This window comes from Moschus berezovskii, chromosome 16, assembly GCF_049115385.1.
Source record: "Moschus berezovskii isolate FMDL1 chromosome 16, NW_MosBer_1.0, whole genome shotgun sequence".
Lineage (NCBI taxonomy): Eukaryota > Metazoa > Chordata > Mammalia > Artiodactyla > Moschidae > Moschus > Moschus berezovskii.
Window position 1 is genome coordinate 53,502,563 of NC_142475.1, and position 20,364 is coordinate 53,522,926.

Consider the following 20,364-nt stretch of genomic DNA (forward strand, 5'->3'; position numbering starts at 1 on the left):
TCTGGTTATTTGCCCACAAGGAACCCACTCATGGGGTTTTCTAGAATTTAAGGAAGTGGAGTAGAGGGTGGGTTGAGCCTAGGACTAAGCACGCAGAAGGGACTCAATGGGGCCAAACAAAAGAAAGTTCTCAGGACACAATAGGTGCTTAATGTGTGCTCAGTTACTCAGTTACGTTGAACAACTCTTTTGCGACCCCAAGGACTGTAGCCCACCAGGCTCCTCTGCCCGTGGAATTCTCCAGGCAAGAATACTGGAGTGGGTTGCCATTTCCTCCTTCAGGGGATCTTCCCAACCCAGAGATCAAACCCATGTCTCCTGCACTGGCAGGCAGATTCTTAATCACTGAGCCCCCAGGGAAACCCAGGTGCATAATGAAGATTCGGAAGTCACACATTCCTTGGGAATCAGGACACCCCAGTTCCAGCCGGGCTGTGTTTGCAGGTGTCCCCAGGTCTCAGTCTCCCCACAGAGAATGACACCGCAGCGCCTGCCGTCACATACAGGCTTGTTGATCCTGAAGCTGGCAGCCGCGGCCAGAGGTGCTTGTTCCACTGACCTCTGGGTAATGCGGGCAGGGCCCTTCCCTGCCCAGCCCAGCTTCCTCCTCGGTCTGGGGCTGGGGGGTCACGTGCTCTGACACCGGTGCACGTCGGTAACCAGGCTTCATTCTGACTTTGGCCACAGCCAAGGTCACGGGCCTCTCAAGGGGATAGGGCCCTGGTCCGGACTCCAGATACACCTGCAGGAAGGCCCAAGGTTGAGCAGGAAATGGCCTCCTGTGAGGCCTGGGCCAGCAGCCACTCTGGCCTCTCACAGGCCTGAAATCTAAAGAAAGGCTAGAAGCTCCTATAAGCAGAGACCCTCCCAGAAGTTCCTGGTTTCTAAGTCGTGTCTCATCTGCCATGGTTCTCTAAACCAGTGGTTCTCAATCGGGGAAATTTTGTCCCCAGGGGATGTTTGGTAATTTCTGGAAACGCTTTTGATGTCACAACTGGGAAGTGGGGGTGCTTCTGGTATCCGATAGATGCCAGGGGTGATGCTGGATATCCTACAATGTACATGACAGCCCCTCCACAACAATGAATTCTCCAGCTCCAAATTTCAGTAGCATCAAGGTTAAGAAGTCCAAACCCAATGGTCGCAACCAAATCCTGTCCACAAAGAGACCTTTGTCTCCCCAGAGCTGTCCTATAGGCCACATAACAATAGCTCCACCTGCCCTGAAGTCACCACCTTTTACAGAAATAGCTTCACTATGGGTCTTGTTTTACATTCTCATCACCCATATCCATCTCTAGACAATATATTTTTGAAATACTTGTCTTTCCTCTTATTGACTGGTTTTTAGGATAATTAATTCTCTCCCTTTCATCTTCCACAGCTTACCAATCAGGGTTTTTGTTTAATATCACTATGAACACATTTGAAAGTTTTAATCAATTGCAATTACTGCCCTTTTCCAGGCTCACCCTGACCCATCTTTGGCCAGTAGACAGCCCTGCAGGTTGAATCCTTCCTACGGGACCCTCGTCTTTGGCAGCTTTTTCTCTCTGGTGTGTTAAGATGATCCAGGCTCATCTTGTATATTTCCTACTCTAGCCCTGGAACCAGTCATTTCTCCAAGAAGCCCTGGTCTATTTTTGTAGAAAATTGTATTTCAAGACCACACTGTGGATTCCCAGGATTCTAATTTCTGCTGGGTTAGTTTTGCTTTTTTATTTTACGGTTGTTTTTGTTTTTTCATAGACAAGAGTTAGGAAATATGCCAATATTTCTTTTAAATATAAAGTGCCGGACTTCCCTGGGGGTCCAGTGGTTAAAAATCTGCCTTGCATGCAGGGGACAAACTGATTCTTCCAGTGAAAAACTGAGGACTACAGCATTTTGACTTAAGGTCATTTGCATTACGCCCCTTATCATTTATCTTCTGCATTTAGAATCCTGGCTCTTAAGGATACAATAAGTACAAATATAAACTCAAATATACAAATACGTGCTATCTCACAGTCTGTTCTACCCCACAGCCACACGCTCAGCAGTCGGATGACAACACTAATGTCACCAGCACGAGGACGGCTGCTGAAACGGAGGCGCCAGAGCTCTCCCTTCTCTCCTTCCTCCCCCCGACGTCTCTGCCTCCTCTGAGTCGACACTGTCAGGTGCGGCCCAGTGTTCTCCCAGCCTCGGTCTACACCCGCTGCCTGAAACTCAGCCCCTGATGGAATCCTCAGGGCCCTGGGGCTGTGGTTCTAATTGAAGGAAAGTTACATGGCTCAAAATAGCCTGGAGTTAAAACTCCCCTCAGGTCCTCCCCACCATTCTAGGCAAAACAAAGAAGTCTCTCACCCGAAGAAAGAAATGGACATTAAGGTTGATTACGCCCAGCCCCCAGTCCGTCTAGCCTCTGGCCCATCTCCAGAATTCCTTGCCCCAGCCGTTTAAGAGATAACTACTCCGAACAACCATGGAGAAGAACAGGCCCCCTTCAGACAGTAGATTTCCACATACATGCCTGTATATACTTACTCTTTTCTTGGGTTAGGGCAGCAGCTCACTAATCACTTCTCGCCTCCTTAAAGGTGATCTGTTCCTGTAAAGTGCCGGGCTCATCTTTTTCTGAACCTCGCCTTCTCTAACTCCCTTACCCTACAATCATCTTTCCTGACTTCTTACAGGCTTCTGGTTGCCTGTGACTCTTCTGCTTGAAAGTCTGTCTTGCCAGCCATGCAGCTTTCAGCTCATGTGTTCCTCCTTGAGTGTTCAGTGTGTCTCTGCATCTTCTGGCAGAAAGCATTGCTGTGGCAAAGTCGAAGGACAGTTGACTTTTCGTTTTTCTGTTCGCCCCTTGCTCTCTCCACCTCGACTCCAGAAGGATTCTTTTTCCTCAGAGCTTGGCGGTTTTGCTGGAGCAGAGCTTGGTGGCGGTCACTCTGGAGATTCTCAAATACATGCTGAGCTCTGTAAACATGGAGTTCAGGAAGGTTTTCTGGAGTTACGGGGGTGAGTGTCTGTTTGCCCTCTCCACGACTATCTTCCCTGGGGACTTCTAATGCTCCAGTGCTTGATCTTCTTTGCAAACTTCAACAGGCAAGAGGTTAGCTTTCTCCCGAACACTTCTCGTCCATGTCCGTGTCTCTCTCATTTTGAAAATGCTCCTCCCGTTCACTTTTTAAATCTCTCTTAAGGTTTCATCGACTGTGTTCTTTCTAGAGTTGTCTTTATTTCTGAAGTTCTTTTTCCCTTTAAGTCTTCCCTGAATTCTCTTTGTGTCTTGGTTTTTCCCATTTCTGATTTACGTTGCTCTTTCCTGCCTTGTATTATTTCCTTAGCATCTTTTAGCTCGTCTTGGGTAGATGGCTACTTCTTTGCTTTCCTCATGTTACATAGAGTATTTTCAGATTCTGCAAACCTAGTACAATTTTCATCTATTAACCTAGTACAATTTTCATCTATTGTGTCTTTCTAGAATTCTATCATTATTTACCAGGGATATTATTTTGTCCTTAATTATCTTTTTAAAAAATAACTCCAGAAACTTCCTGGAAGCGCAGGTTTGATCTCTGGATGGGAAACTAAGATCCCACGCCTTGAGGCCAAAAAATAATAATAATTTTTAAAAAGTGTTAAACCCTGTGTGGGATTTATCTCAGTGCTTTCGTCTTGCTCATCCTGTATGATGTTAGCTGTTTGTTAAGCTTTTAAGCTTTGTGGCCCAGGACAGCTCCCTCTCCAGCCTGGAGTCTTCAACACACATCACGTGGCATCTGGAAATGTGGCCCCCACTCTCTGAGATTGCTGAGCTTTGCTCCCCTCCCTCTCCTTTACTTGTTCCTTCTCCTTCTTGTCTCTGGTCCCTGTCCTGCTCAATCTGACTTTGTTTCAGCAGCTTCTTGTCAGTGTGGACCCTGACCTGGAGGGTGCCCCGGCAGTTCTGAGGGTGCGAGGGGGCCCAGCCCTCATGCCTCCCTGCAGTCCCTTCCACCCGTCTTCAGATGGGTGAGGCCCCTTGCGGTTCGAGTGGCTGTCCTCAGATGGATCCCTACGCTGCAGGCGACCATTCACACTGCAGGAGGTCGTTTGGGGCTCACCTGCTCTAAGGCCCATCAGCTGCCCACTCGTGTCCTTCCCACTTGGATGTAGAGACCTGACATGCAGATCTGGTCTCCTTTGGAAAAACCTGGTCAACTCACCTCCCAGGCTGCCCCAGGCTGGGATGGGTGGTGAAACCACAGACAGATTTAGGTAAGCTGAGATCAGAGGTACCAGAGCCCCCTTTCCTGAGTAGAACCTGAAAACCCTATAATTATTCCCACCTACTTGTAATCTGGGGCTCACGAGGAAGTCTTTGGCCAAGTCTGCTCTTAAACGCTATTCTTTTTTGGGTTTTGCTAGCTAATTATTTGTCCAGTTCAGATGCCTCTGCCATTTATTCCCCCTGATCGCCCTGCCGGGATGATCAACCAGATGCCAGGCTCAGAGAGGTGGAGCAACTTGCCAAGGACCCTCAGCTGGCGTGAGACCAGGAGGACTCTGCCTCCAGAGATGACATCGTAGGCTGTGAAAACACCTGCGCCACGCCTGACACCGAGTGAGCCCCAGGCGTCCCTCACTACTGAGCGCCTACTGTGTGCCTGGCACTGTGCCAGGATGGAGGAGTGGAGGCACCTGATTCTCCCAGTAACTCAGACTGCACTGCCCCTCCCTACTGAATCTGCACTCAGACCCCTCATCCACCAGCCACTGCCCAAGTTAGGCTCTGCGCCCTCTCTCCCTGGACCATCGAAGCACCCGGCGCCCATTCAATATCCATGCGGGCTTGCCACCCCCAGTGAGAATGGGACAAGCCCCTCAGTGGGGGGATCGGGCCCCTCAGGAGCAGTGCCTGGGCTGTCCCTTGTCACCCCGGTCCCTCTGGCCACATCTGCGTCGGTGCTATAAATGGGCTGATGTTCTTGAGATATTAACCACTACGGGTTTCCCCAGACTTCCTGTACCCATGAGCCTTCCCGGATCTGCTACAGCTGGGGTGAGTGTTCAAGGTTCCCGGTCTGGGGAAGGGGTGACAGAGCCACTCACAGGGAGAGAAAGAGCTGAATCAGGGCTGCTTCTCACCTCCAGGCTCAGCAAGGCCCCATGGATGAGGTGTGTGTGCGCCAGGCTCCACACCTGCCCCCCCCCGCCCCCCTCGCTTGGATGCTCCAGCAGAGGCAGGGCCAGCCTCGCCCTGCCCCGCCCCCAGCCGAGTCCCTGGTGACAGCACCGCAGAAAATCCAGAGGGAACTAAGGGCACATGGGAAGCTGGGCCTTCACTCCAGGCCTGTATCTGGGGGCTTCCTGGGCGACTCAGGTGGTAAAGAATCCACCTGCCAGTGCCAATCCACCTTCCATCCCTGGGTCAGGAAGATTCCCTGGAGGAGGAGATGGCGACCCACTCCAGTGTTCTTGCCTGGAGAATCCCATGGTCGGAGGAGCCTGGTGGGCTACAGTCCACGGGGTCGCAGAGTCGGGCCCGACCGAGTGACTGAACAACACCGCGACAGAGCACAGGCCCCAGGAGCAGCCCAGCAGGCGGCAACCCCACAGGGGCTTCGGTGTCCAACCCAGGGTGCATGGCCAGAGGCGTGCACCTGTGCCAGAGGCGACCAGAACAGGGCCATCTCCGCATTTGTCAGCCAGGACAGGTGAGACGTCTGGGCAGACCCCAGGGCCTGCCCTTGGGCAGAGTCCAGGACACAGCAGAGGCCCCAGAGGGACTGAGACAAGCACCAAAGTCAGGAACCACCCACATGGCGTCCAGCCCCAGAGATTTCCCCAGAAATGTCTGCAAAACTGGAAACCCCACTAACAACCACGGAGGATGGGCTGCCTCTGTCCGACAGATTGGGGAGCCTGGCGACTTGCCCGGATCACCCAGCAAGAAAGCGGGGGCGCTGGGGTCTGACCTGGGGATTCTCTGAGCCAGGAGCCCAGCTTCCCCCACATGTCCAGCTGCCCCCCCGGCCCAGCCTGCCTCCTGGCTGGTCCAGATGTGGCCTCATGGTCTGGGCAGGCCACAGGAGCGCTGGGGCCAGAACAAGGTGCCTGCTGCCACTTAGGGAGGGAACTGGGGTAGAACTGAGGTTGTGGGCTGCTTCCAGAGTTTTGGGGAGAGACCCTCCCTGGGGACCTGGAACAGGAAGAGCCTCTCAACCAGTTCCCCAGGGTCTGGCCTGACCCAGTTGTTGACACTCCCGACCTGAGCCAGGCTGAGCCAGGTTTGACTTCCTGCTGGACGGGAGGGGCCCTAGGGCTCCCTGGACCCCTCACACTAAATTCAAGCCCAAGAGGCTGCCGGGGTGGCCCATTCTTTCCGCAAATTCTGCATGTACATCAGCTGTGCGGGGACCTTCCCAGGGTGAGGGGCAGCGGAGGGCAGGCTGAGGAGGGTTCCGCCCTGGTGGGGAGACGGCCGGCCGCAGAGACTTGGCATTAACGCTCACAGCTGGGAGGAGGTTTGTACTAAGTCTTGTGACTGTCACAGCACAGTAAGGGGGTGCATTCCTGTCCCCACTCAGCAGCTGGAAGATGAGGCCCGGGAGTGTGGGAGCTCCCGGTTCACAAGGTACCAGAACAGCTGGTATGCAGCTCTTAGGGCCTGCCTGCTGTGTCCCCTAAAGTGAACGGCATTCAGTCATGTCTGACTCTTTGAGACCCCATGAGCTATACAGTCCATGGAATTTTCCAGAATACTGTAGTGGGTAGCCATTCCCTTCTCCAGGGGATCTTCCCAACCCAGGAATTGAACCCAGGTCTCCTGCATTGCAGGCGGATTCTTTACCAGCTGAGTCATCTGGGAAGCCCCTAAAGTCTGTGCCAAAAGTTTTGTGTCCCCTAAGTTCTGTGCCCAAACCCTAACCCCCATGGAATAGTATGAGGATGTGGGACTTTGGGGAGGTCATAGGTCAGGAAGGCGGAGCCTCCACCAGGGAAGAAGAGGAGGAGCTAGCCTGTCCGCACACCTGGAAGGGGCTCACCAAAGCTGGCCATGAAGGCATCCTGACTGCAGACTGCTCCTACCCAGGACCAGGAGAAATGAACATTGTTGCGTAAGCTACCAGGTCTGTGGCATTCTGTTACAGCAGCAGTGCCCGAGCCAGCCTATGGACCCGGGAGGTGTGACCCAGAGTCTGTGAAAAATACATAAAATAACAGTGTGTTAGATGGTGACACGTGCAGAGCAGAAAAGTAAAGCAAGTGTGTACATATTTGTGTCTGTGTGTACACACATGCCTGCTTGTATGTGCATCTGTGTGTACGTATGTGTCTGCCTGTGTGTGTGCCCGTATGTACATCTGTGTGAATCTGGCAGTGCGTGTGCATGTGTGTCTGTGTGTGTGCATTTATATCTTGTGTATGTGTATACATATGGGGCTGCTGTGTGCACATGTATGTCTGTGTGCATGTGTGTTCACAGACATATTGGCAAGCCTGGTTGCAGGATTCAGGAACTTGATCTCGGGGCTGGCACTGGCCCTTCAGGGATGCTCCCTCGTGCCCCTGCTCTTGCCTGGGGTCTCTCCCAGACCCTGGGGGCAGGCTCTGCACCTTACTCATTTCTGGGCTCTTCCATGCCTGGCGAGGGCATCTCACAAGCTCTCCATCAGCCTCATGCCAGAGGGGCTGCGTGGACGGCCCCCGACAATGGGGACTGGTGCAGATGAGCATCCGTAGGGCACCCGCCGCTCGGGGGCGTTGTGCTTGGGGCCTTGGGGGCGTCTCATTCAATCACCCTGAGAACCCGGGGAACCTCACCCGGCGGCCTGCCAGATGGGGAAATGGGGTAACGTGACCCAGGGCGCGGAGAGCAGGCTTCCGCTCAGCGGCCGCCCCTCCCAGACCTGGGCGCGCGGACCTGGCAGCCGGCCGCTTCCTGCTGTGGCGTGAGAGCCAGGCCCGCAGGGGGCGCACTCCTTCCTTCGCTCACTCATTCGTTCCCCCGAGGGGCGCAGCCTGAGCCCAGAGGGAGCAGACAGTGTAGCCGGACACAGGGGGACCCCAGGCCTGTCTCTGCATCTGTGACTGGGGGCCCAGAGCGCCCCCAAGAAAGTATCCTGGGATTGAGGCTGCACCGGGCCATCCACTTTCCCAGGCGCGATCATAACCACACAGCCCCCAGCTGGCCGCCCTTCACAGCATGGGCGAAGGCCTCGACCCCTCCCTCCTGCCCTGGGTCTGCAGGGGAGCCTTGGGCCACCCCTCACCCTCGCTGCAGCCTGGGCGGGGGGCTGGCAGCCCACCGCCTGTAAAGATGAGGTGCCCGCCCGCAGAAGCAGGTGCCCTCGGATGTGCAAAGTTGGGAGGGTCTCAGAATGGGGAATCAGAGCCTAGAGGAGGGCAGTATGTCCCCACACACCCCAGACTCACCCCGACAGCTGGGCTTCGCTCCGGGGCAGACAGGACCGCGCCTCAGTCCACTGGGCCGGGAGACCTGCCATGTGTTAGCCCCTCCTGACCCCTGTCTAAACGACACCCACCAGGGAGGTGCCTGGGGGCCTTCCACCATGAGATACCCCAGGCAAGGCAACCACAGGCTTCCTAGGTGGCCTAACAGTAAAGAATCCACGTGCCAATGCAGGAGGTGCAGGAAATGTGGGTTCGATCCCTGGGTCAGGAAGATCCCCTGGAGGAGGAAATGGCAACCCACTCCAGAATTCTTGCCTGGTAAGTCCCACGGACAGAGGAGCCTGGCGGCCCATAGTCTGTGGGGTCACAAAGAGTCAGACATGACTGAGCGACTGAGCACACAGGCAGCACACCGTGACATGTTGCTGGGTGGGGTGATTTCACACAGAGCCCCTCTCTGGAAATGAATGTTTTTCTGTTGCCATCCCCTCCAGACTTGACAATGCCCGGCACATAGTAGGACCTCAATAAATGTGGATTAAACTCTGAACGGATAAATAAATGAACAAAGGATTTTTACCACTGGGTGGCAGTGGGATTAAACGCAAAAAATTTTTTTTTTGCTTTAAAGTATTTTTTTGAAAAATTATATAGAATTTCTAATGTGAGAAAAAAAATGCAGTTATTGCAAAACCTGCACAGCTGGTGTGGTCACAGGGAAATGAAGGGGCTTTTGGCTGAAAGCAGTCCTGCAACGTACGGTCACAGTGACTAATGTGACCGCCACACGTGGCTTGGATGTGGACAGGGCCCGGAAAGAACCAAGCAGCGGGGAGCTGGGCTGGGGCTTCTCTTCCCCCATCTCTCTCTCATTTCCTCTCTGCTTATCACATTGCTGGGCAATCAGTTCAGCTCAGGAAGGAGAACAGGATGGTGGTGCAGCTGGTCACAGCGGTGCTGGGCTATGGGGGTGCAGGAGGTGCAGGGGTCCAGGCAGCTCCTTTTACCTCCAGGAGCCTCCTCAGTTTTCCCACCTGTAGAATGGGGTGAAGGCGTGGACCTCTGGCTTTTATGAGAAGTGATGGCTCCCCTCCTGGGCTTAGTACTCACCGTGTCCTCAGGGCGGCCCTGTTTCCTTCCCTTTTTCCTGCCCTGCTGCTCACAGGGTTAAGCAAGACTTTGCTGGTGCTTGTTTACTGGCTGCAAGATCAAACCCTGTAGCAGCTGGCATCTGAAATAGGCCGTCGCTGAGGCTGGCCCCGTGAGCAGAGGAGAGGAGCACCCCAAGGAGCGAGGATCCTCGGCCAGGAACGGGGCTTATCCCTCAGCCTGGGGCCGACTCTCAGCTCTGTCACTTAGCAGTGGGCACTGCACCCTCTGAGAGTGGGCACAGCAGGGCCCGCCTCCGACTGCTTTGGACAGGGCTCACTCTTCCGACATGTGGCTGTGCCCAGAGGACCCTCTGTCCCCAGTCCTTCCCTCCACGCAGAGCCAACAGCTCTGCTTCCAGCCTCTGCCTCTGCAGCCCTGTCCACCTGTCCTCCACCCCTTTCCAGAAGAATCTGAGCTGGCCCGGAGCGAAGCTGGGGCTATGCTCTTCTCTCAAAGCTGAAATCAAAGGCTTGAATCATGGGAGTATCCGTGTTACTGCTTAGCGATTTAGGAGAAAAGAATAACTGTGAAGCAGTACCTTGGAGAGTCAGGGCCCATCTACATGTTAAATTCCCACTCTGAGCCTGTTCTATGCCAGATATCCTATAGCATGACCCTGCTGTGATATCATTGTAGGTAAGTCGTCCTCACCTTACAGAAGAGATCAGGTTGACACACAGTCAGCACAATGTCTGGCTCCTAATAGACATTGAAAATATTTGTTGAATTGGTAGATGAATGAATGGTGGATGATGGATGGACAGAAATGTGGATGAATGGATAGGTGGATGGATGAGTGGGCAGATGGGTGGATGGGTGGGTGATGGATGGGGGATGGAGGAGTGGGTAGTTGGGTGGATGGGTGGGTGATGGATGGAGGGTGGATGGATAACTGGGCAGATGGGTGGATGGGTGGGTGGATGGATGAGTGGGCAGATGGGTGGATGGGAGGGTGATGGATGGAGGGGGGATGGATGAGTGAGTAGTCGGGTGGATGGGTGGGTGATGGATGGAGGGTGGATGGATAACTGGGCAGATGCGTGGATGGGTGGGTGGATGGATGAGTGGGCAGATGGGTGGATGGGAGGGTGATGGATGGAGGGGGGATGGATGAGTGGGCAGATGGGGGGATGGGTGGGTGGATGGATGAGTGGGCAGATGGGTGGATGGGTGGGTGATGAATGGGGGGATGGATAAGTGGGCAGATGGGTGGATGGGAGGGTGATGGATGGAGGGGGGATGGATGAGTGGGCAGATGGGGGGATGGGTGGGGGATGGATGGGGGAATGGATGAGTGGGCAGATGGGGGGATGGGTGGGTGGATGGATGAGTGGGCAGATGGGTGGATGGGTGGGTGATGAATGGAGGGTGGATAGATAACTGGGCAGATGGGTGGATGGGTGGGTGAACAGGTTGGTGGGGAGAAGGTGGATGGATAGGTAGATAGACAGGTGGATGGAATGATTTTGGATGAGCCGGTAGACAGATGGGTAAGGATGGTGACTTGGTGGGTGGAGAGGTAGATGAGTGGATGGCTAAGAGTTGCCTCTATGAGCTTGTCAGTGGCAAAGCTGGCAAGGGTCTGACTTCAAGTGCAGACCCTTCCTACTTCTCTGGAGTCTGTCACTGAATCTACGTCAGCAACTCCCATATGTTTATCCCCATCTGGACCCCTCCACTGAGCCCCAGCAACCTCTATACAAGGATATGTTTAGTTTCTCCTCCTGGACATTTCAGCACAGGACCAGTTTCATGGACACGCAGTGTGCCGGGTCACACTGCCTCCACACCCTGCACCTGGTCTGCTGTCACCATCATGAAATCATTGATCATTTTTCCTTTAAGCTCATGTTTCATGAGTGAAGTCTAATGGGATGATGGAAGGGGCACAGGATCAGGGGAAGCCCAGGCAGGACACATTTCTGGTCCCTTGTGACCTGCGTGCACATGGCGTCTGAGCACAGAGTTCTGGTGGACTCACCGCCTGCCCATCCACCCGCTTGTCTCCAGCATCCATCCATCCACGCATCCACCTGACCACCTTCCATCCGTCCACCCGTGAGTAGAACGTGTGCCTGCCAACAGAAGCAGTGGAGTGAGTTTTGTGTACTTCTCTTCTGGTGAAACAAAATACATGTGCACACACAAACAAATACAGACGGTGTAATTTCATTGAGCCCATGTACAAGCTAAACGCTTTGCACAACACAGACGAACAGCAAAAAATTCGAAGCTTTGTTTTACTAGTATTATTAATGTTATTGGTATTTATTCAAAATGCCAATGATGTAAGTTTTTAACTTTTCTTTACTTAGAACAGCACTAAATAGCAAGTTTAAAACACCCCAACAAGTCTGGAGGAATAAAAGGGATGGGATGAGGCTCCCCAGAGGGCCGGGACCCTGGGTTTGGCCCTCCTGGGCCGGCGGGAGGACCTGGCCCCCATCTCGCCCAGGAGACCAGGTGAGGGTCCAGGTGGGAAGGGCGTTGAGGAGGGACAGCTCCTGGACTTGCACCTTGTACCGAGACCTGTCGCCCCGAGACAGGCCCGCACAAGGGAAGGGGACCAAGTGCTTCCCTCCAGCTCTGGGAAGCCCGGCCCCGCGGCCCCGGCCCCGCCTGCCCTTTCTACGGTGGGAGGCTACGCCCCCTGGTGGGGGTGGGGAGAAGAGCCAGGCTGCGTGAATCCGGGGGTCGTTCAGCTCTGAGCCCCACGCCCAGCTTTCAGTCCCCTCTAACCCTGCCATCCCGCTTCTAGGAAAGCATGTCCACAGGCACACGGGCCGCATGATGGAGATGACATGTGTGCGCGATTACCATCGAATGAATAAGCAGAGTCAGGTCAGCACAATGGAAATAACGCCATGCCACGCAGCTGCGCGGGGGTCTTGGCTCCTGTCCCCAGCAGTGCCCCTGGACGACGATTCCTGGGGACACGGGGGCGGGAAGTGGGGGGAGATGCCAGGCGGAGGACTCTCAGGGGAGGTCCCAGGAGGGGACTCCGGAGAGTGAGTGATGCTCATAACCCTGGGGGTGAGTTACATCCGCGCCACCCCTCCCCCCTACAGGCCCGGGAAGAGGGCTTTGATCTCCCTTACCTCTCGGTCATTGCCCCAACGTCAGGGCTCCAAGTAACAGCCCAGGGCAGCCCTGGGGACCCTCCCACTCTGCTGGTGAGAGGCTTGATTCACCGTTGCCAGCCTCAGGAAAAGTCAGCCTAAGACGGGCTTTTGAAAACCGTGGATCTTTTTTTCATTATTATTGCAGCAAAATATACATAATACAAAAAAGTGAGGGTCGCTCAGTCGTGTCCAACTCTTTGCGACCCCATGGACTATACAGCCCATGGAATTCTCTAGGCCAGAATACTGGAGTGGGTAGCCATTCCCTTCTCCAGGGGATCTTCCTAACCCAGGGATCGAACCTAGGTCTCCCACATTGCAGGTGGATTCTTTACCAGCTGAGCCACAAGGGAAGCCCACATAACACAAACTGTACTATTTTAACCATGTCTAAGTATCCATCTCAATGGCATTAAGTATATTCACATTGTTACTTTAAAAAGGATATCCATGTTGCTGTGCAGCCCTCATCATACCCTCCTCCAGAAACTTGCCGTCTTCCTAAACTGAAACTCTGTCCCCATGAGGCAGTAACTCCCCAGCCCCACCTTGTCCCATCGCTGGCCCCTGCCATCCTGCTTTCTGTCTCGTTGAACAAGACTACATTAGGTCCTTTCTGTAAGTGGGATCCTACAGCATTTGGCCTTTTGTAACCGGCTTATCTCACTGAGCACACTGCCCTCAAGGTTCATCCAGGCTGTAGCATCTGCCAGAACTTCTTTTTCAAAGACTGAATATTAATAATATCTCCTAGTGTGTGTGGATCTCCTTTGCTTATCCATTCATTGGTCCGTGGATAAACAGGTTGTTTCCACCTTTGGGTCATTGTGAATAATGATGCTATGAATAGGTGTACAGACATTTGATTGAGTCCCTGCTTTTAATGATTTTGGGTGTATACTCAGAAGGGGGGTCTGTAGATCTACATTTAATTTTTTGAAGAATTCCCATACTGTTTTCTGCAGTGAAGCCAAGGGATATGGAGGGCTTCATAGACAGAGCAACTCTCCTGGATCCTCGCAGGAGGGGAGGGGGACTGTCCTCTGCCCAGCCGGGTTCAACTGGTCAGAGGTCATCTGTAGGGATGAGGACCATGAGCATGGACTTGGCATCACACAGATCCTGGTGCACAGCTCTGGCACTTGGAACCAGGAGCTCCGTGGAGCTGGTTCTCTGACCTTGCGCAGCTCTGGGAGTTTTAAACAAGCCGGTGTATGCAGGGGCCCAGCCGGCTCCCTCACTGCCAAGGACCAGAGCTGTTGCTGATTTTGTTGAATCTACTTCAAAATTCAGCCAGCCAGACAAAACCAATGCCCACAAAACCAACCACATGGGACACCTCTGAGGGCGTATAAACCAAGTCATGAGATATGAGGCCGCTGTCTCCAGTGACATCTCCAGGTCTGTGAACCAAGAAGAAGCAAAGGCTGTGGAAGGATACAGGTCCTCAAATCAAACATGGAATCCTAACCTTTTCCAGGAAACTTATGACACAGCACCCTGGCCTGGAGTTTCGGCGGGTTCGAGCCTAGTTTAGCACTTCTAGGTGTGGGCCCTTGAGCTTTCCTCCTCCTCTGTACGTGCGTGCATGCCAAGTCACTTCAATCATGTCCTATTCTTTGCGGCTCTACGGACTGTACGTAGCCTTCCAGGCTCCTCTATCCATGGGATTTCCCAGGCAAGAAGACTGCCATTGGTTGCCATTTCCTTTTCCAGGGGATCTTCCCGACCCAGAGATCAAACCCAGTGGATTCTTTACCACTGAGCCACTAGGGAAGCCCCATTCTCTATAAACTGGGGCCTAATAGCAGCAACCTAAGGGGCCACCATGAAGGTTAAATGAGGAGACGCAAGTGACCAGTGAGCTTGAAGCCCATCCCTGAGTCAGGGCTTAAGCCCTGGGGCTGGTATGACCCCGTCTGACCTCTCCAGGCTCCTAGCTGACCCCACCCCCCCAGTGCCTCAGCCCCAGGGCATCAGGCCCTCTGTGATGACCCCCGAACATCTCCAGCATCTTCACTCACCCACCCCGCCTCCTTTGGCTCTCCCCAATTTGACCCCCACTCTTCTCACATGTGAACTAGTCTCCCCAACCTCTACAACTTCACTTACTGTAATGGGTCCGATTGTGTCTCCTCCCCGCTAAAGGTACCCCCTGGAACCTTGAATGTGACCTTATTTGGAAGTAAGGTCTTTGCAGACAATGGGTTACAGTCCATGGGGCCACAGAGAGTCTGACATGATGGAACCACTGAGCCCACACATGCACAGACAAAATAGGGTGGACGCTATAAGGTGGATTTGTCCTTATAAGGGGGATTTGGACACAGGCACACACGGAGGAGATAGAAGGTGGGGTAACGGCTCCAAGGCAGGAACACCAAGGGTCGCTGGCAGGGGGCAGGAGCCAGGAGGAGGCAAGGAAGCATCCTCTCCTGGAGCCTTCAGAGAGAATACAGTCAACATTGGATTTCACACGATAAGTTTCTGTTGTCCTAAGCCACCTGGTTTGCGGTATTTTGTGGGCAGCCCGAGGTGAGCAGTACCCTTGCCCAGTCCCCTCCACAGCATCACCACCCTCCAATATGTCCCCCTTCCCAATATTACCCCTTCCAGGTAAGTGCCAAAACCCACCTCTTCCTCCAAGAAGCCTCCCCTGAGCATCTTCACTCCTCCTTCATTGCCGTTTCTGCAAGTGACAGCCCCCCACAGCACTTTGTTTGCAGTGTCTTCCCCTAGAGTGAAATGCGCTCGGAGACCTATTTGAAGGGTTTCAGAAGAGGCTTCCTTCTGGAAGAGATGACCCTGAACAGGGATTTGCGGATTCCAATCCCAAAGAAAGGCAATGCCAAAGAATGCTCAAACTACCGCACAATTGCACTCATCTCACACGTTAGTAAAGTCATGCTCAAAAGTCTCCAAGCCAGGCTTCAACAATATGTGAACCATGAACTTCCAGATGTTCAAGCAGGTTTTAGAAAAGGCAAAGGCACCAGAGATCAAATTGCCAAAATCCGCTGGATCATGGAGAAAGCAAGAGAGTTCCAGAAAAACATCTATTTCTGCTTCATTGACTATGCCAAAGCCTTTGACTGTGTGGATCACAATAGACTGTGGAAAATTCTGAAAGAGAGGGGAATACCAGACCACCTGACCTGCCTCTTGAGAAACCTGTATGCAGGACAGGAAGCAACAGTTAGAACTGGACATGGAACAACAGACTGGTTCCAAACAGGAAAAGGAGTACGTCAAGGTTGTATATTGTCACCCCGCTTATTTAACTTATATGCAGAGTACATCATGAGGAACGCTGGGCTGGAAAGAAGTACAAGCTGGAATCAAGACTGCCAGGAGAAATATCAATAACCTCAGATATGCAGATGACACCACCCTTATGGCAGAAAGTGAAGAGGAACTCAAAAGCCTCTTGATGGAAGTGAAAGAGGAAAGTGAAAAGGTTGGCTTGAAGCTCAACATTCAGAAAACAAAGATCATGGTATCTGGTCCCATCACTTCATGGGAAATAGATGGAAAAACAGTGGAAACAGTGTCAGACTTTATTTTTTTGGGCTCCAAAATCACTGTGGATGCTGATTGCAGCCATGAAATTAAAAGACGCTTACTCCTTGGAAGGAAAGTTATGACCAACCTAGATAGTATATTAAAAAGCAGAGACATTGCTTTGCCAACCAAGGTCCGACTAGTCAAGGCTATAGTTTTTCCTGTGGTCATGAATGGATGTGAGAGCTGGACTGTGAAGAAGGCTGATCGCCAAAGAATTGATCGCTTTTGAACTGTGGTGCTAGAGAAGACTCTTGAGAGTCCCTTGGACTGCAAGGAGATCCAACCAGTCCATTCTAAAGGAGATCAATCCTGGGTGTTCATTGGAAAAACTGATGCTAAAGCTGAAACTCCAATACTTTGGCCACCTCACGCGACGAGTTGACTCACTGGAAAAGACTCTGATGCTGGGAGGGATTGGGGGCAGGAGGAGAAGGGGACGACAGAGAATGAGATGGCTGGATAGCATCACTGACTCGATGGACATGAGTTTGAGTGAACTCCGGGAGTTGGTTGATGGACAGGGAGGCCTGGCGTGCTGTGATTCATGGGGTCGCAAAGAGTCGGACACGACTGAGCAACTGAAATGAACTGAAGAGTTTACTAATTGGAAAAACGACAGCTGTGTGCCAGTCACTGAGTACACTTGCTTAGCCATGTAGCTGTTCAGCCAGCATACTGAGTGACTTTTGCGCTGACTTGTTCACAGAATGTGGCCGCAGAAGCAGAAAGCACCTCATTTATCTCTGGCTGCACTGACCCCCCCACTCTCCAGGAACTCCTAGCAGCCCTGGATCGGCCTGAATTCATGCCCAGCCCAGGGATGTGACTCAGGTGGGGCTTTGGGGATGGGCACATTTGGCAGGAGGAAGGGAGGGCAGATGGTTTCCCAGGTGACACTAGTGGTAAAGAACCCACCTGCCAATGCAGGAGATGTAAGAGATGTAGGTTCGATCCCTGGGTCGGGAAGATCCCTAGAGGAAGAAATGGCAACCCACTCCAGTATTCTTGCCTGGAGAATCCCATGGACAGAGGAGCCTGGTGGGCTATAGTCCATAGGGTTGCAAAGAGTTGGACACGACTGAAGAGACTTAGCATACAGGGAAGGTAGGGGGACTCAGAGCCTCCTGGGGAAGCAAAAACAGGAACCCTCGTATCATGTGGGGCATCAGTCCTGATTCCAAACCCAGGCTCTGCCACTTTCCAACTGAGTAAGCTGGCGGCTCTAAGGCCTGATTCTTACCTATGAAATGAGGATTTCTGGCCAAGGTCCTCATTCATTGGTGAAAACCTTCTGCAGTAAGGAGCACCGGCCACCAGGGGGCGCCGGTCCCTGCTGCATCAGGAGAGACTGGAGACCGCAACAGTTACGGTTCCAGGGTGGGGAGGGGATGGGAGGCTGAAAACTGGTGTGGAATTAGGCGGTCACTGCGCTGCCCTGGGAGGCCCGTCCCACCTTGCCACGTGTAGACAGGCCCCAGTTGAGCTCTGGGGTGCCGCTGGCCTCAGGACCAGGCCCTGGGCACAGTGCTGGGGGAGGCCAGGGTCTGCCTCCCGGGGGTCCCCGTCGGGGCCAGCATCTCCCAGGGCCACAGGCCGCGGGTTCTGCAGAGCTGCCCACGTGCAAACACGCACCTAACTCACTGCAGCCGCCCGGCAGCCCGTGGGGGCAGTCATCCTCACGTGTACCCGTGAGAGGTGTAGGAGCTCGCCTGAGATCGCGTGGTAAGGGGCAGAGCTGGAGTGAGCACACAGGTGGTGTGGCGGCTCCCATACGCTCACCGTCCTGCCTTATGCCCCGTAGGAGCGGCCCCGGCTTTGAGGGCAGGTGCTGATGACTGGCAAGGAGGTGAGGAGGACAGGAAAGGCGTTCCATCAGAGGGAATCTCATGAAGGGAGACCCAGGGGCATGAAAGGGTGGGCAGAGGCACAAGGCATTCAGAATTGCTGCCCCAGGGGGAGGCTCTGGAGGGGGCGTGCAGAGGCTGCTAGTCACAGAGAACCGCTAGAGGGCTGGGCTTGGAACCTTCCCTGTGGCCTCAGGGTGGAGAGGGACTGGAGGGGGCCAGAGGGGAGACAGAAAGACCAGTGAAAAGGCCAGTGCCGTCCAGGTGGGGGACAGAGAAACCTCTGGACCCTCCAGCTGCTGTCGGCAGGCTCCTTGGTCAGGCCTCTCTTGGTGACCAGCGACAGAGGTCAGCCAAGGGCAACTTAGTGAAAGGCCGCAGGGGGACCCCAAGGGGCAGCAGCCAGCTGGCCCTGGGAACGAGATCAGGACGCAGAATGCATGGGGACCCTCTTGTCTGCGGATCCCGCCCTCTCCTCCCCTGCAGGAGCTATGGCTCCTCTAGGGAGCTGGCTGTCAGCCCCACCAGGCGCCATCTCTCCTCAGTGCAGGAAGTCAGTTGGGTGGTTTGTGCAGGATCCAGAATCAATCTTCTTTTCAAGGTGAAAAAAAAAAAATCTGCCAGAGCAGCAGGCAAGCGGAAGTCAAAGAATAAATAATGGTCCTCGTCATCTGAGCCACAGATGGAGAGGGAAGGGGGCGGTCTCCATTCAAGGCCCCCACCTCACCAGAGCGTGGCCCTGCCAAGGGCACCAGCTGGGGGGACAGGGCGGGACAGAGGGCAGACTCCTAGGTGCCAGGGGCCGAGGCCTGCTCTGACCCAGCACCCCAATATCTCCAAACTGTCAATGGTTAGGCCTGCACACAGGTTTCCGTTCCGTGGTAAGGGGGCAGAGTGTCCGTTTGCTAGGAGAGTACCGCTCCAGGTGGGTGGGGAGCGGGACCCTGGTCTGGATTTCACAGGCCGCCCCACCCTGGCCACCACCTTCCTGCACAGGAACCAAGGAGAGTGTCTCAGGACCCAGACGGCGCGCCTGGGGCTGAGCCGTGGGTGCTGGTGGGGGCCACTGTCATTGTTAGCACTGACGTGGATGGGGGCCCGGAGCCAGGGGAGGGCGGCTGTGCAGGGGGCACTGGATGTGGGGAGGCTGTGGGAGGCCAGGTGGGAACCTGGGGTGCCCCAGGCCTCCCCAAATGAATTAGGCCTGGGAGGGGCCTGGCAGCCGGGAGCTGGGCTCCTGTGGCCCTACTGTGTGCAGCCCACATCTGCCCGGCTTCACGGGGGCCCCACCTGCCTCATTCCGCCTTGGTCCCAGACCTTCCTGGAAAGGAAGGAGGAAGGGAGGCAGTGGGGTGGGCTGAGAGCTTCCAGTTCTCAGAGTTCCACTGGGAAGACCCGGAAACTGGAGCAGGAGGAGGGCGGGAGGGCAGGAGAGGCCCCGATGTAGAAGAAGGGGAGGAGAGCAAGAGTGACTGGGGAGGGGCTGGGGAAGAGGCTGGGGAGGGGAGCACGGGGAGGGGCTGGGCCGGGCCTCTGAGGAGCTGTTTCTGTACTTGCTGCCTGGAGGTCTGGCTGAATGACCCCAGGGCGTGGTCAGTGTGAGTGTGTGGTTGTGTGTGTAAGCATTCCCTGTGAGAATAAGTGTAAGAGGGCATCTACATGTGCAGGTGAGTGTGTGAGTGAGTGTGTGTGCAGAGCTGGTGGGACCAGGAGGCCAGATTCCCATGAGCCAGGCTCACAGAGGGGCCCTGGCACCCCCCAGGGCAAGGGGCTGCACCCAGGGCTCTGCCTGCTCAGCCCCCGCCTTGAGGGGCCCCAACTTCTTCACAGGTCCCTCATCCCTCCTGGAGCAGGGCTGCTCCTGGACTGGAGTCACCGCCAGTCCCCCTGTGGAGCCTCCAACCCCTCACAGTGTTACCCACTTTCACTGAGGAGACAACTGCGGCTCCAGGGGGTAACCTGGGGGGGCACACCCCTTGTCACCCACCCCCTGTCCAGGGGAGGCACCCACATTTCTGGGTCACGCTGGGCCTCAGGGTCACTCGCTGGGGCCTGGGAGGAGCCTCCAGGGACAGCAGGAGAGAGGTCCTGGCCGCCGCAGGCAAAATGGGAAATGACACTGCCCTGTGTGCCTCTGTTTGTGTGTGTATGTGTATACATGTATGTATGAGTGCACGTATGTGTGTACATGTGTGGTTGTGTGTACACGTGTGTGTGCATGTGTGGTTGTGTGTGTGTACGTGAGTGTGTGTTTGTGTACATGTGTGGTTGCGTATGTGTGTACATTTGTGTATGTG